Here is a 12,044-nt window from a genome sequence, read left to right as displayed (position 1 = left end):
CTCAGAGTGAAGAGAAGACACAGACGATGGTCGACAGGCACAGTATGAACGGGAGAATGAAAGGGGCTAAAAGAAAGGTGACAATGGGGTGGGGTGCAGTGGCTCACGCCTGTAATCCCAGCACTTTGGGAGGCCGAGGCGGGTGGATCACTTGAGGTCCAGAGTTCAAGACCAGCCTGGCCAACATGGCAAAACTCCATCTCAACTAAAAATACAAAAATTATTCAGGCATGGTGGTGCATGTCTGTAATTCCAGCTACTTGGGAGGCTGAGGCAGGAGAATTGCTTGAACCTGAGAGGTGGAGGTTGCAGTGAGCTGATATCGTGTCACTGTACTCCAGCCTGGGCAACAGAGTAAGACTCTATCTCAAAAAAAAAAAAGTTAAGATGGTGGAATTTTAAGGCAGGTCAAGTCTTTAAGAGCAGAAACTCTAAGACCCAGCCTCCTTGGTTCAAAACACAACTCTGCCTGCTAAGCTGTGCAAACTGGGGTCAGTTGCCAAATTTCTCTCAGGTTTCCTCATCTGGAAAATGGGCCAACAATAGTACTTATATTTCAGAGGGCTGCTGTGAGAATGTAGTGAGCAAAATATACCCAGAACATTGGGTATGCAGATTATTATTACATAAAAGCGTAGCTGTCATTACAGAGGAGAGTAAAACCAGGGAGGGGGTGACTTGCCCACAATCACACCAAGGCTTCACTGCGAGAGGCATGAAGACCCAGGCACAGACCTCATTACACCACAGGGGCCTGTTCTGTATCCACTACCTCCATGGCTTCACAGGTAGACATTCACTTGTTTGGCTAAATCCCCTACAGTCTGACCTTCCCACCCCTACCCCCAGTGTGGTAGACAGACTAATGCTCCCCGAAACTGTTCACAGCCTAATCCCTGGAAGCTCTGAATATGTGACCTTAAGTGGTAAACAGAGACTTTGCCTATGTGATTAAGGATCTTGAGATGAGCGGGTTATTCTGGATTAGCCAGAAAGGCCCAGTGTAATCACAAACGGCCTTATAAGAGAAAGGCAAAGGAGTTCGAGACCAGCCCTGGCCACATAGAGAGACCTCATCACCACAAAAATTACAAAGAGTATCAGGGTGTGACAGCACACACGTATGTCCCAGCTACTTGGGAGGCTGAGGTGGAAGGCTGCTTGAGTCTGGGGGGTTGAGGCTGCAGCGAGCCACTGCACTCCAGCCTGGGCAACAGAGCAAGACCTCTGTTAGCTTTAAATGTAGAAGAAGCTGTTGGCTTTGAAGGGGTAGGAAGGGGCCACAAGCCAAGAAATGCAGGCAGCTTCTAGAAGCTCAGAAAGGCACGACAGTGGATTTTCCCCTGGAGCCTCGAGGAGCGCAGTCCAGCTGACACTGATTTTTGTTGTTGTTGTTGACATCAAGTCTCATTCTGTTGCCCAGGCTGGAGTATAGTAGCGTGAGCTCAGTTCACTGCAACCTACGCCTCCCGGAGTCAAGAGATTCTCCTGCTGCAGCCTTCCGAGTAGCTGGGATTACAGGCACCACCACCATGCCCAGTTAATTTTTGTATTTTTGGTAGAGATGGGGTTTCACCATGTTGGCCAAGCTGGTCTCAAACTCTTGACCTCAAGTAATCTGCCTGCCTTGGCCTCCCAAAGTGCTGGAATTGCAGGCATGAGCCACTGTGCTCTGCAGACACATTGATTTTAATCTGGTGAGGCCTACTGTGGACTTCAGGCTCCAGAACTGGAAGATACTACATGCATGTTATCTAGGCCACTGAGTTCGGGGTGATGCGTTAAAAAACTCAATCCATCCAGTCTCATAGCTGGGTTGCCGAGATTCCCCACTAGCTCTGCAGATTCTCAATGGGCACCCTTCCCCTTCCCACAGCGGGAGGCACCAGGCAGAGATCAGTCCCCCTCAACCTTCCACCTTATCCCAGGCATCTGTCCGCCTGCCCCAGGCTCAGAAGCACCCTTCCTCCTCTGGCTCAGACTTCTCTTTAAGCTGGTGAATGTGGCCAGCCCTAGGAGGGGGCGGGTCCTGTGGTCTCTGGGAGGGACAGTGCCGAGACAATGTCCTCTCCTGCCAATCATGCCGTCTTGGCTGGCTCCTTTCCTGAGATCTCCTAAATGGTTTAATCTTTCCAGGCACAGTGGCTCACGCCTGTAGTCCCAGCACTTTGGGAGGTGAGGCAGGAAGATCATTTCAATCCAAGAGTTCAAGACCAGCCTGAGCAAAATGGCAAAACTGTCTCAAAAAAAAAAAAAAAACCAGCGGCCAGGCATGATGGGTCATGCCTGTAACCCAAGCACTTTGGAGGCCAAGGCGGGCAGATCACCTAAGGTCGGGAGTTCAAGGCCAAGGCGGGCAGATCACCTAAGGTCGGGAGTTCAAGACCAGCCTGACCAACACGGTGAAACCCCATCTTTAAAAAATAAAAAAAATAAAAATAAAGAAATAAACAGCTGGGTGTGGTGGCTCACACCTGTAATCCCAGCACTTTGGAGGCTGAGGCGGGTGGATCATCTGAGGTCAGGAGTTTGAGACCAGTCTGACCAATATGGTGAAACCCCATCTCCACTAAAAATAAAAAAATTAGCCAGGCGTGGTGGTGTGTGCCTGTAGTCCCGGCTACTGGGGAGGCTGAGACAAGAGAATTACTTGAACCTGGGAGGCAGAGGTTGCAGAGAGTCAAGATCACACCACTGCAACAGAGCAAGACTCCATCAAAAAAAAAAATTAGCAGGGTATACTGGTGCATACCTGTAATCCCAGCTACTCACAGGGCTGAGGTGGGAGAATCACTTGAGCCCAGGAGTTTGAGGCTGCAGTGAGCTGTGATCACACCACTCTACTCCTGCCTGGGTGAAAGGGCAAGACCCTATCTCAAAAATAAACAAATAAATAAACAAATAAACAAAAAGATCAAAACAAAACACCCCTCTTGCCTTAGCCTGGGTCCTTCGCCCCCCCCAGTGACCTGCCTCTCCTCCAAGTCCCCCTTCCATGTCAAGACACTTCCTGTTCCCGTCCTGCTCCCCAGGGATGGAGGGTCTGCACAAAGCGCCTGTGGTTGTCCCCACCCCTCAACCTCAAACGCATCAAACTGACCACAGCCCTCCCCTAGACTGAGTCCTCCCCCGAGTCCTCATGCATAAGATGCTCCAGTCCTCTTCAAAAGCAGGGGGATGCAGCTAAAACCACACACAGACAGATGATCGGGCGAGAAGTCACATGACATCACACACCTGCTGACGGGATGAGGCGAGAGGGCCTCTGTAGCCTTCTGACCCCAAACCCGCGGCCCCACGTAGTCATGAGACAACCTGCCACAGGGCACCGGGCCAGCACTCCTCAAAACTGTCAAAGTCACAGAAAACAAGAAAGAAAGTCCAAGAAACTGTCAGAGACCAGAGGAGAATGAATAGAGAGGTGACAACTAAATACAACGTAGAACCCCAGCACAGCGGGCCGGGCGCGGTGGCTCACGCCTGTAATCCCACCACTTTGGGAGGCTGAGGTGGGCAGATCGTGAGGTCAGGAGTTCGAGATCAGACTGACCAACATGGTGAAACCCCGGCTCTACTAAAAATACAAAAATTAGCTGGGCATGGTGGCATGCACCTGTAATCCCAGCTACTCAGGAGACAGAATCGCTTGAACCTGGGAGGCGGAGGTTGCAGTGAGCCGAGATCGCACCACTGCACTCCAGCCTGGGTGGTAGAGCGAGACTCCGTCTCAAAAAAAACGAACCCCAGCACAGAAAAAGCTTAGTTGAAAAAACTGGCAACATCCAAATAAAGCCTGGAGTTTGGTAAACAGTAATGCAGTGATGTCAGAGACTCAGTTGCCGCCAACGTCCCGAAGTGAAGTAGACACCGGGTGACTGAATATGGACCTCTCTGTATTAATTGTACTAATTTTCTGCACATCTAAAGCTCTTTTTTTCCGAGACAGGGTCTCTTTCTGTCACCCAATGTGGTGTGCAGTGGTGCGATCCCGGCTCACTGCAACCTCTGCCTCCCGGGTTCAAGCAATTCTCATGTGTCAGCCCCCTGAGTAGCTGGGACTACAGGCACGCACCACCAAGGGCACAGATCTGGGTCCAGCGTGGACGGACACCCAGAAGCTGTGCACCTGTGTCCCATGGGGCAGGTGAGCAGTGGGGGCCAGGAGAGTGAGGGCGTATTACAGGAGACTTCACACTACGAGGTGGGCGCCAGCGCCTGGGTTTATGAGGGACCCCACAAAAGGGGTTTCTGTTTCAAAAACCAGCAGTCCAAGAGCAACTTGAAAACCCCCCAGAGGGATTCAACTCCTGCCAAGAAGGAAAGTTCAGAGTCTAAAAATAAGCTTCAAAACCTAGAATTCCAAGAGAACCACCCACCGCAGAAGTCACCCCAACAAGCTGTCGTCAGCGTAACACACATCAAAGGACTCACAGCCCACAGCCAAGGGTGTCTTCTCCCGAGAACACAATAAAACCCCAGTCTCCATAACTTCTGGTGTTGCATAACTCTGACCCACAGCCTCTGTAAACATCCACCTGAAAAAAACTTAACCTTTTTCTTTTCTTTTTTCTTTCTTAAATTGAACTTTGTTTTAGAATCAGGGTCTCGCTTTGTTGCCAAGGCTGCAGTGCAGTGGCGCCAACATAGCTCGCTGCAGCCTCGAACTCCTGCGTCCGAGTGATCCTCCTACTTCAGCCTCTCAAGCAGCTGGGACTCCAGGCACACACCATCATGACTAGCTAGCTTTTTACCTTTTAAATTTTTGTAGAGATGGGGTCTCACTATGTTGCCCAGGCTGGCCTCAAGTGATCTTCCCAAAAGCACTGGGATTACAGGCATAAGCCACTGCACCCAGCCTTTATCTTTTTCTAAAATCGATCCCGGCTGGGTGTGGTGGCTCACGCCTGTAATCCCAGCGCTTTGGGAGACCAAGGCGGGCGAATCACTTGAGGTCAGAAGTTCGAGACCAGACTAGCCAACAAAGTGAAACCCCATCTCTACTAAAAATACAAAAATTAGATGGGCATGGTGGTATATGCCTGCAGTCCCAGCGACTTTGGAGGCTGAGGCAGGAGAACTGCTTGAACCTGGGAGATGGAGGTTGCAGTGAGCTGAGATCACATCACTGCTCTCCAGCCTGGGCGACAGAGCAAGACTCTGTCTCTAAATTAATTAATTAATGTATTATTTAATTAATTAATTAAATCGATCCCATATTCCTCTCTGCTTGTATCTACATCTGTGGTTCAGCCTTGCCCCAGGGAAATGAGAGTCCAACACGGGGCTGATGGCAGCTCCATCCCACCACCACAATTTGTTGCTTCAAAGCCTCTGAGGACTTGGACACCAGCAGAACCCAGTGTGCAAGAATTCTGTGTAAAGTAAGAGTTAACAGTTTCCTTGGGCGCCTCCTCTGAGTGACGTAAACAGGGCTAGCCATCTGCTTTGGTGATAAATATCTACCTCATTTGGGAGTCTTTTATTTGCTTACTTCCTTCGTTCTGACCAAATTCCAGATGACTACAAGTAGTCTAATTGTCGTGTCTTTGAAAACTCCAGAAAACAGCAATCTTGCCTTTAGCAAGACCTACGGATATTGTGGGAACGGGGTGGTGGTGGACATTACCTGTTGCACGCTTTTCAGGGCTGTTTCACTTCCCCTGGCCGACACCGCATGATCTAGCCCTTGATGAAATACGCCTTCCTCCTGTATCCTAATTGCTTCCTGTCTGCAAGTTAGGTTCTATTAATATTTCCCTAACTGGACCATATTACATTACCACCCCGCCAGGGGAAGTGATGAGGTCTATATTTCTCCACCATGCCTTGAGAAAGATATGCACAACTGACATCCTTGCAGAGCTGAAGCTTCCTGTGCCCATCCGGTACATCTATTCCATCCATGACTGGGGTATCTATGGCATCAGCTCATTAGAAGTATCTTTTTTTTCGATACAGAGTCTCGCTCTGTCGCCCAGGCTGGAGTACAATGACGCTATCTTGGCTCACTGCAACCTTCACTTCACAGGTTCAAGCGATTCTCCTGCCTCAGTCTCCCAAGCAGCTGTTACAGGTGCTCGCCACCACGCCCAGCTAATTTTTGTACTTTTAGTAAAGACAGGGTTTCCCCATGTTGGTCAGGCTGGTCTCAAACTCCTGACCTAAAGTGATAAGCCAGCCTCAGCCTCCCGAAGTGCTAGGATTATAGGCGTAAGTCATTGCACCCGGCCAGAAGTGTCCATTTTTTAAGTAAGACAAGACAAATCTTCCTCACTTACAAATTCCAAATAATATGTGTAGATACTCCCCTTCCAGGAGATGCAATTTTATTTTATTTTTTGAGACAGAGTCTCACTCTGTGACCCAGGCTGGAGTGCAGTGGCGCCATCATAGCTTACTGTGGCCCCGGCCTCCTGGGCTGAAGCAATCCTCCTACCTCAGCCTCCCAAGTAGCTGTGACTGCAGGTATGCATCAACAAGCCCAGCTACTTTTCTATTTTTTGTAGAGATGGGGTCTTGCTCATTCCACTCATTCCAGGCTGGATTGCAGTGGCTTGATCATAACTCATTGCAGACTTGAACTCCTGGGCTCAAGCAATCCTCCCACCTCACCCTCCTGAGTAGCCGGGACTACGGGTGTGCACCACCACACCCAGTGATATTTTTAAACTTTCTGTAGAGATGGAGGTCTACGTTGCCCAGGCTGTTCTTAAACTCGTGGGTTCAAGCAATCCACCTGTCTCAGCCTCCAAAAGTGCTGGGATTACAGGCATGAGCCACGGTACCCGGCAGGAGGTGGAACTTAATCTCTCCCTTTGCTCTCCTGGGTGTGGGCTGGACTCTGTAACTCTCTGTCAAAGAACAGTCAATGAAAAGGGAAAGAGAGTAAACTACAAGCGAGAAAACCCGGCAAATACCCCTCTCAGACCTTGATATTAATTAACATCAGAATACTTTACTCTCTCCCTTGATATTAACATCAGGAATGTCACATGCATATCTTGTGCCCTCTGATGTGACAGAATGAGAAGGACTCTTCACCTCCCTGGTCCTCTCCCAGGGTCCAGAACCCACAACCCCAGTGTAATCATGAGAAAAACATCAGCCAACCCTGATTTGAGGGAAATTCTACAGAATCCCTCATCAGTACTTTTTAAAAAGTGTCAAGGTCATGAAAAACAAAGCAAGACTGAGAAATTAACATAGTCATGGAGGTTGAGGAGACAGGACGACTAAACGCAATGTGAGGCTGGGCGCAGTGGCTCACACCTGTGATCCCAGCACTTTGGGAAGCCAAGGTGGGTGGATCACCAGAGATCAGGAGTTCGAGACCAACATGGCGAAACCCCATCTCCACTAAAAATACAAAAATCAGGTGGGTGTGGTGGTGCATGCCTGTAATCCCAGCTACTTGGGAGGCCGAGGCAGAATTGCTTGAACCCGGGAGGTGGAGGTTGCAGCTAGCTGAGATCGCACCATTGTACTCCAGCCTGGGCAACAAGAACGAGACTCCACCTCAATAATAAAATAAAATAAATAAATGTAATGTGGTACCCTGGCCCAGAAAAAAAGGACATCAGTAGGAAAACTGGGGAACTCCAAATTAAGTCTGGAGTTTGGTGAACAGTAACATACCCGCATCAGTTTCTTAGTTTGACAAATATACTGCGTGATGTATAAGATGTTAACAACAGGGAAAACCAGGAACTGGGTGAGGAACTCCTGTATTAACTTCACAACTTTCTTGCAAATCAAAAATTATGCCAAAATTAAAAGTTTGCTTAAATACCTTCAGGGATCAAACTTATAAATGAGTCAAATAGGTGTTGGGGCTCAGGACACACCACCCCAAAATATGACTGTAGGAGAATAGAATATATGACCTCAGGATCTACTTTTTTTTTTTTTTTTTTTTTTTTTTGAGACGGAGTCTCACTTTAATGCCCAGGCTGGAGTGCAACGGCGCCATCTCGGCTTACTGTAACCTCTACCTCCCAGGTTCAGGCAATTCTCCTGCCTCAGCCTCCTGAGTAGCTGGGATTACAAGCATACATCACCGTGCCCAGCTAATTGTGGTATTTTTAGTAGAGATGTGGTTTCATCATGTTGGTCAGGCTGGTCTCGAACTCCTGATCTCATGATCCGCCCGCCACGACCTCCCAAAGTGCTGGGGTTACAGGTGTGAGCCACTGTACCTGGCCAGAATCTATTTTTTTTTTTTTCTTTTTGCATATTTTGAGCTGGTTATTCTGAGAAACTGCATACACAGGAGTAGCTCTGAAATGCTGTCCTTTGTCTACAGGTTGAGTATCCCAAATGTGAAAATCCAAAATCTAAAGCTTTTTGAACACAGACATGATGCTCAAAGGAAATGCTCATTGGAGCATTCTGGATTTGGGATTTTTGGACTAGAGATGCTAAACCAGTGAAGTAGAATGCAATATTCTAAAATCTGAAAAAAATCCAAAATCTGAAACATTTCCGGTCCCAAGCATTTCAGAGAAGAGAAACTTGATCTATGTAAAGGAAAGTGACTATCATAGGAAGCTCATCAGCCAGGGAAGATCTTTTTTTTTTTTTTTTTCTTGAAACGGAGTTTCATTCTGTGGCCCAGGCTGGAGTGCAGTGGTGTGATGTCAGCTCACTGCAACCTCTGCCTCCCGGGTTCAAGCAATTCTCCTGCCTCAGCCTCCCAAGTAGCTGGGATTACAGGTGCGCACCACCACACCTGGCTAATATTTGTATTTTCAGTAGAGATGGGGTTTCAACATGTTGGTCAGGCTGGTCTCAAACTCCTAACCTCATGATCCACCCACGGTGGCCTCCCAACGTGCTAGGATTACAAGCATGAGCCACTGTACCCAGCTGGAAGATCTTAACTTAGAGAGGAGACTGAAGGTTGACACCTGGTCACAAGCCATTACCTGTTCTTCTGAGGGCTACTCTGAGACACCTTTTATCATCCAAGAGACTTTTTATCTGCATAACATGACAACCTGTGTTCACCATACATTTCTTCCCCTCACCCTTCCATAACCTATCACCACCTCTCTCTCCAGGATCCCCAAGCCCCTGTTCCTTTTTTTTTTTTGAGACAGGGTCTTGGTCTGTCACCCAGGCTGGAGCGCAGTGGCACTATCTCAGCTCACTGCAGCCTCAACCTCCCAGGTTCAAGCAATCCTCCTGCCTCAGCCTCCAGAGTGGCTGGGACTACAGTCATGAGCCACCATGCCCAGCTAATTTTTGGATTTTCTGTAGAGACAAGGTTTTGCCATGTTGCCCAGGCTGGTCTTGATCTCTTGGGCTAAAGTAATCCGCCTGCCTTGTCCTCTCCGAATGCTGGGATTACGGGCATGAGTCACTAAGCCCAGACCCTATTCCTTTTCTGTAGCTCAGGCACACTATATAAACTTCAGTCATCTGACCTTGCTTTGAGTTCTACTTTCTGTGGGACTCCACTATGTATGCATGGAATAAATCTGTATGTCTTTTCATCTGTAATCTGTCTGTCATCAGTTTATTTGATAGACTCAATTATGGTACCTTCAGAAGGCAGAAAGAAAGTCTTCCCTCTCCCCTACATAGGCCGAGAGTAAGAAAAACTATAAGGTGAAATGAAACAGGCAGGTCTTACCCCAAAGCACGCAAGTTCAATTTAAAAAAACAAGCTGTGAGTGCTTTGGGGTGAGGCTCATGCCTGTAACCCCAATACTTGAGAGTACAAGATGGATGAATCACTCGACTCCAAGAGTTCGAGACCAGCCTGGGTAACAGGGTGAAACCCTGTCTCCACACAAAAAAAAAACAACTAAAATTCGTGTGGTGGCTGAGGTGGAAGGATGGGTTGAGCCCGGGAGGGAGGTTGAGGCTGCATGGAACTGTGTTCACGCCACTGCACTCCAGCCTGGGCAACAGAGCAAGACCCTATTTAAAAATCAATCAATAAATAAAGTATATTTTGGTTAAATGTCAAAGATTTAGTGGGGGGGTGGTGGAAGGAGAGTTTCTGATACTTCTAATTGATGACGTGAAAAATCAATTTTAAAAAAAAGCCAGGCGCGGTGGCTCACACCTATAATCCCAGCACTTTGGGAGGCCGATGCGGGTGGATCGCCTGAGGTTGGGAGTTCGAGACCAGCCTGACCAACGTGGAAAACCCCATCTTTACTAAAAATATGAAATTAGCTGGAGGTGGTGGTGCATGCCTGTAATCCCAGTTACTCAGGAGGCTGAGGCAGGAGAATTGCTTCAACCCTGGAGGCGGAGGTTACGGTGAGCCACAATCGCATCATTGCACTTCAGCCTGGGCAACAAGAGCAAAACACCATCTCAAAAAAAAAGATATCTAGAATTTCAGCAAAGGAACAGGTTTTGAAGGAACGTCCCAAACTCTGCCCAGCTGAATGCATATATATGCCTGTCCACAAGCCTGTACTCCCCTAAAAGGTATTTCACAACTTCCACAAAGGAAGGATAACAAAAATGAGCTCACGGAAGGTAGGGAAAAGAACTGTGGCTACTGGAAGTTAGCAAGGGGAGGGGAAGAGAGGATAGAGAGAGGCTGGTTAATAGGCACAAAATTACAGTTCCATGGGAGGAATAACTTCTGTTCTGTAGAACTATACGGTGAATATGGTTAACAATGATTCAGTGTTTATTTTCAAAAAACTAAAAGAGAGAATTCTGAATGTTCACAACACAAAGAAATGATGTGTTTGAGGCAATTAACATGCCAATTACCCTTTGATCAATTACACATTGGAGACATGAAAATATCACTCTTTATCCCATAAATGTGTATGATTATTACGTGTCAACTAAAAATAAAAGAGAAAAATGGTCAATGGCTTCTTAAAACGTTTTGAAAGTAAGAGCAAGACATAGTGAAATATCTATTTCACTCACAACTGGCAAAAAAGAAAAAAAAAACTCCTCACAAAACTTTAGCCACATGTGGGTGGTAAACTCTTCTAAAAATATATTCTCAAGCTGTGTATAGAACTGTTTCCTACATTTAGGTATCAGATCGACACAGAAAAGGGCAAGGCCTTCAGAAAGATAAAGCAGCTTTTTAACCACCAACTTAATCCTCGAAGATCAATTCTTCCAGGAAGAAAAAGGAGAAAAATTCAATTCTGCTCCGATCTCCACCTCCCAGACTCCAGAAAAGAAACACTAAGCTAGGTCCATGAATATGTATATTGCAGAAATGACCCCAGAATAAAAAACGGATTCCTTAGGCAAAAGAAGGGCACTCACATGCAAATTGTCAGGTCTCCTAAGAAAATAGCCTAGTTTGTAAACAAGATAGAGAACCAGCTGCGAGGGTCAAAAAGGTCTGGTCTTTTAGGGTCTCCGGAGAAAACTGTTATTTCCAAAGTGGATCCTGACTATAATCAACCCTCAGGAACTAGCCAAACTGCACACTTACTACACTGAATATTGCTTAAAATTTTTAAACTAAGGACCGTCGCCTGACAGGTTTTAAACTACAACAATTCTGCAACGCGGTTTTTGCTGTCATAGAATTTAACCTGCATGTTATTCCTGTAAAAATGTCCAAGGTGAATGGTGCTTCTTAAGCCATAAATGGTGAGGAGGAAGGATTTAGACAAAAGGGGAAACCCGGACCTCCAGCTCTCTTTGGGAAAGGAAGCAAGAAATTGGCCTTCGGTGATTTGATCCCAAACAAATTCCAATTTCAGTAGACCTCAGCCGAAGTACAGAAGCTCAGGGTGAAATATTTCAGAGAAACGTTTGCCAATTCCATCTGCTTAGCTCAGGCTGTTTCTGCAGGGCGGTATGTCCCACAAGTCAAAGATAAAGTTACCACAATCCTAAAGCCAGATTCAAGTACAGCGTAACGACAAATCAGTGATTTGTGGAACGGAAAGTGCTTCCATCGGGGGAGTTAGGCTGCTCCCCGACAATCAGAGTGGGCAATTTTCCTCTGGATTCTTGGTGAAACCACATCCCCAGTTTCCACATGAATGACAGTTTTTCATCGAACAGTGCAATGAGAGCATTAATAAGACTGAGACTGC

The 12,044-nt window shown here is 47.2% G+C and overlaps 1 protein-coding gene across 3 annotated transcripts in view; it reads right to left on the bottom strand.

Annotated features, from left to right (window-relative positions):
* LITAF (lipopolysaccharide induced TNF factor) overlaps window positions 1–12,044 on the bottom strand; it is a 40,255-nt gene that overhangs the window by 24,261 nt on the left and 3,950 nt on the right. The window lies entirely within an intron of this gene.

The sequence above is a fragment of the Aotus nancymaae genome, unplaced genomic scaffold (genome assembly GCF_030222135.1).
Source record: "Aotus nancymaae isolate 86718 unplaced genomic scaffold, 86718_ANA_hifiasm-v0.15.2.pri h1tg000049l, whole genome shotgun sequence".
NCBI lineage: Eukaryota > Metazoa > Chordata > Mammalia > Primates > Aotidae > Aotus > Aotus nancymaae.
This window is presented reverse-complemented; position numbering and strand designations above follow the sequence as displayed.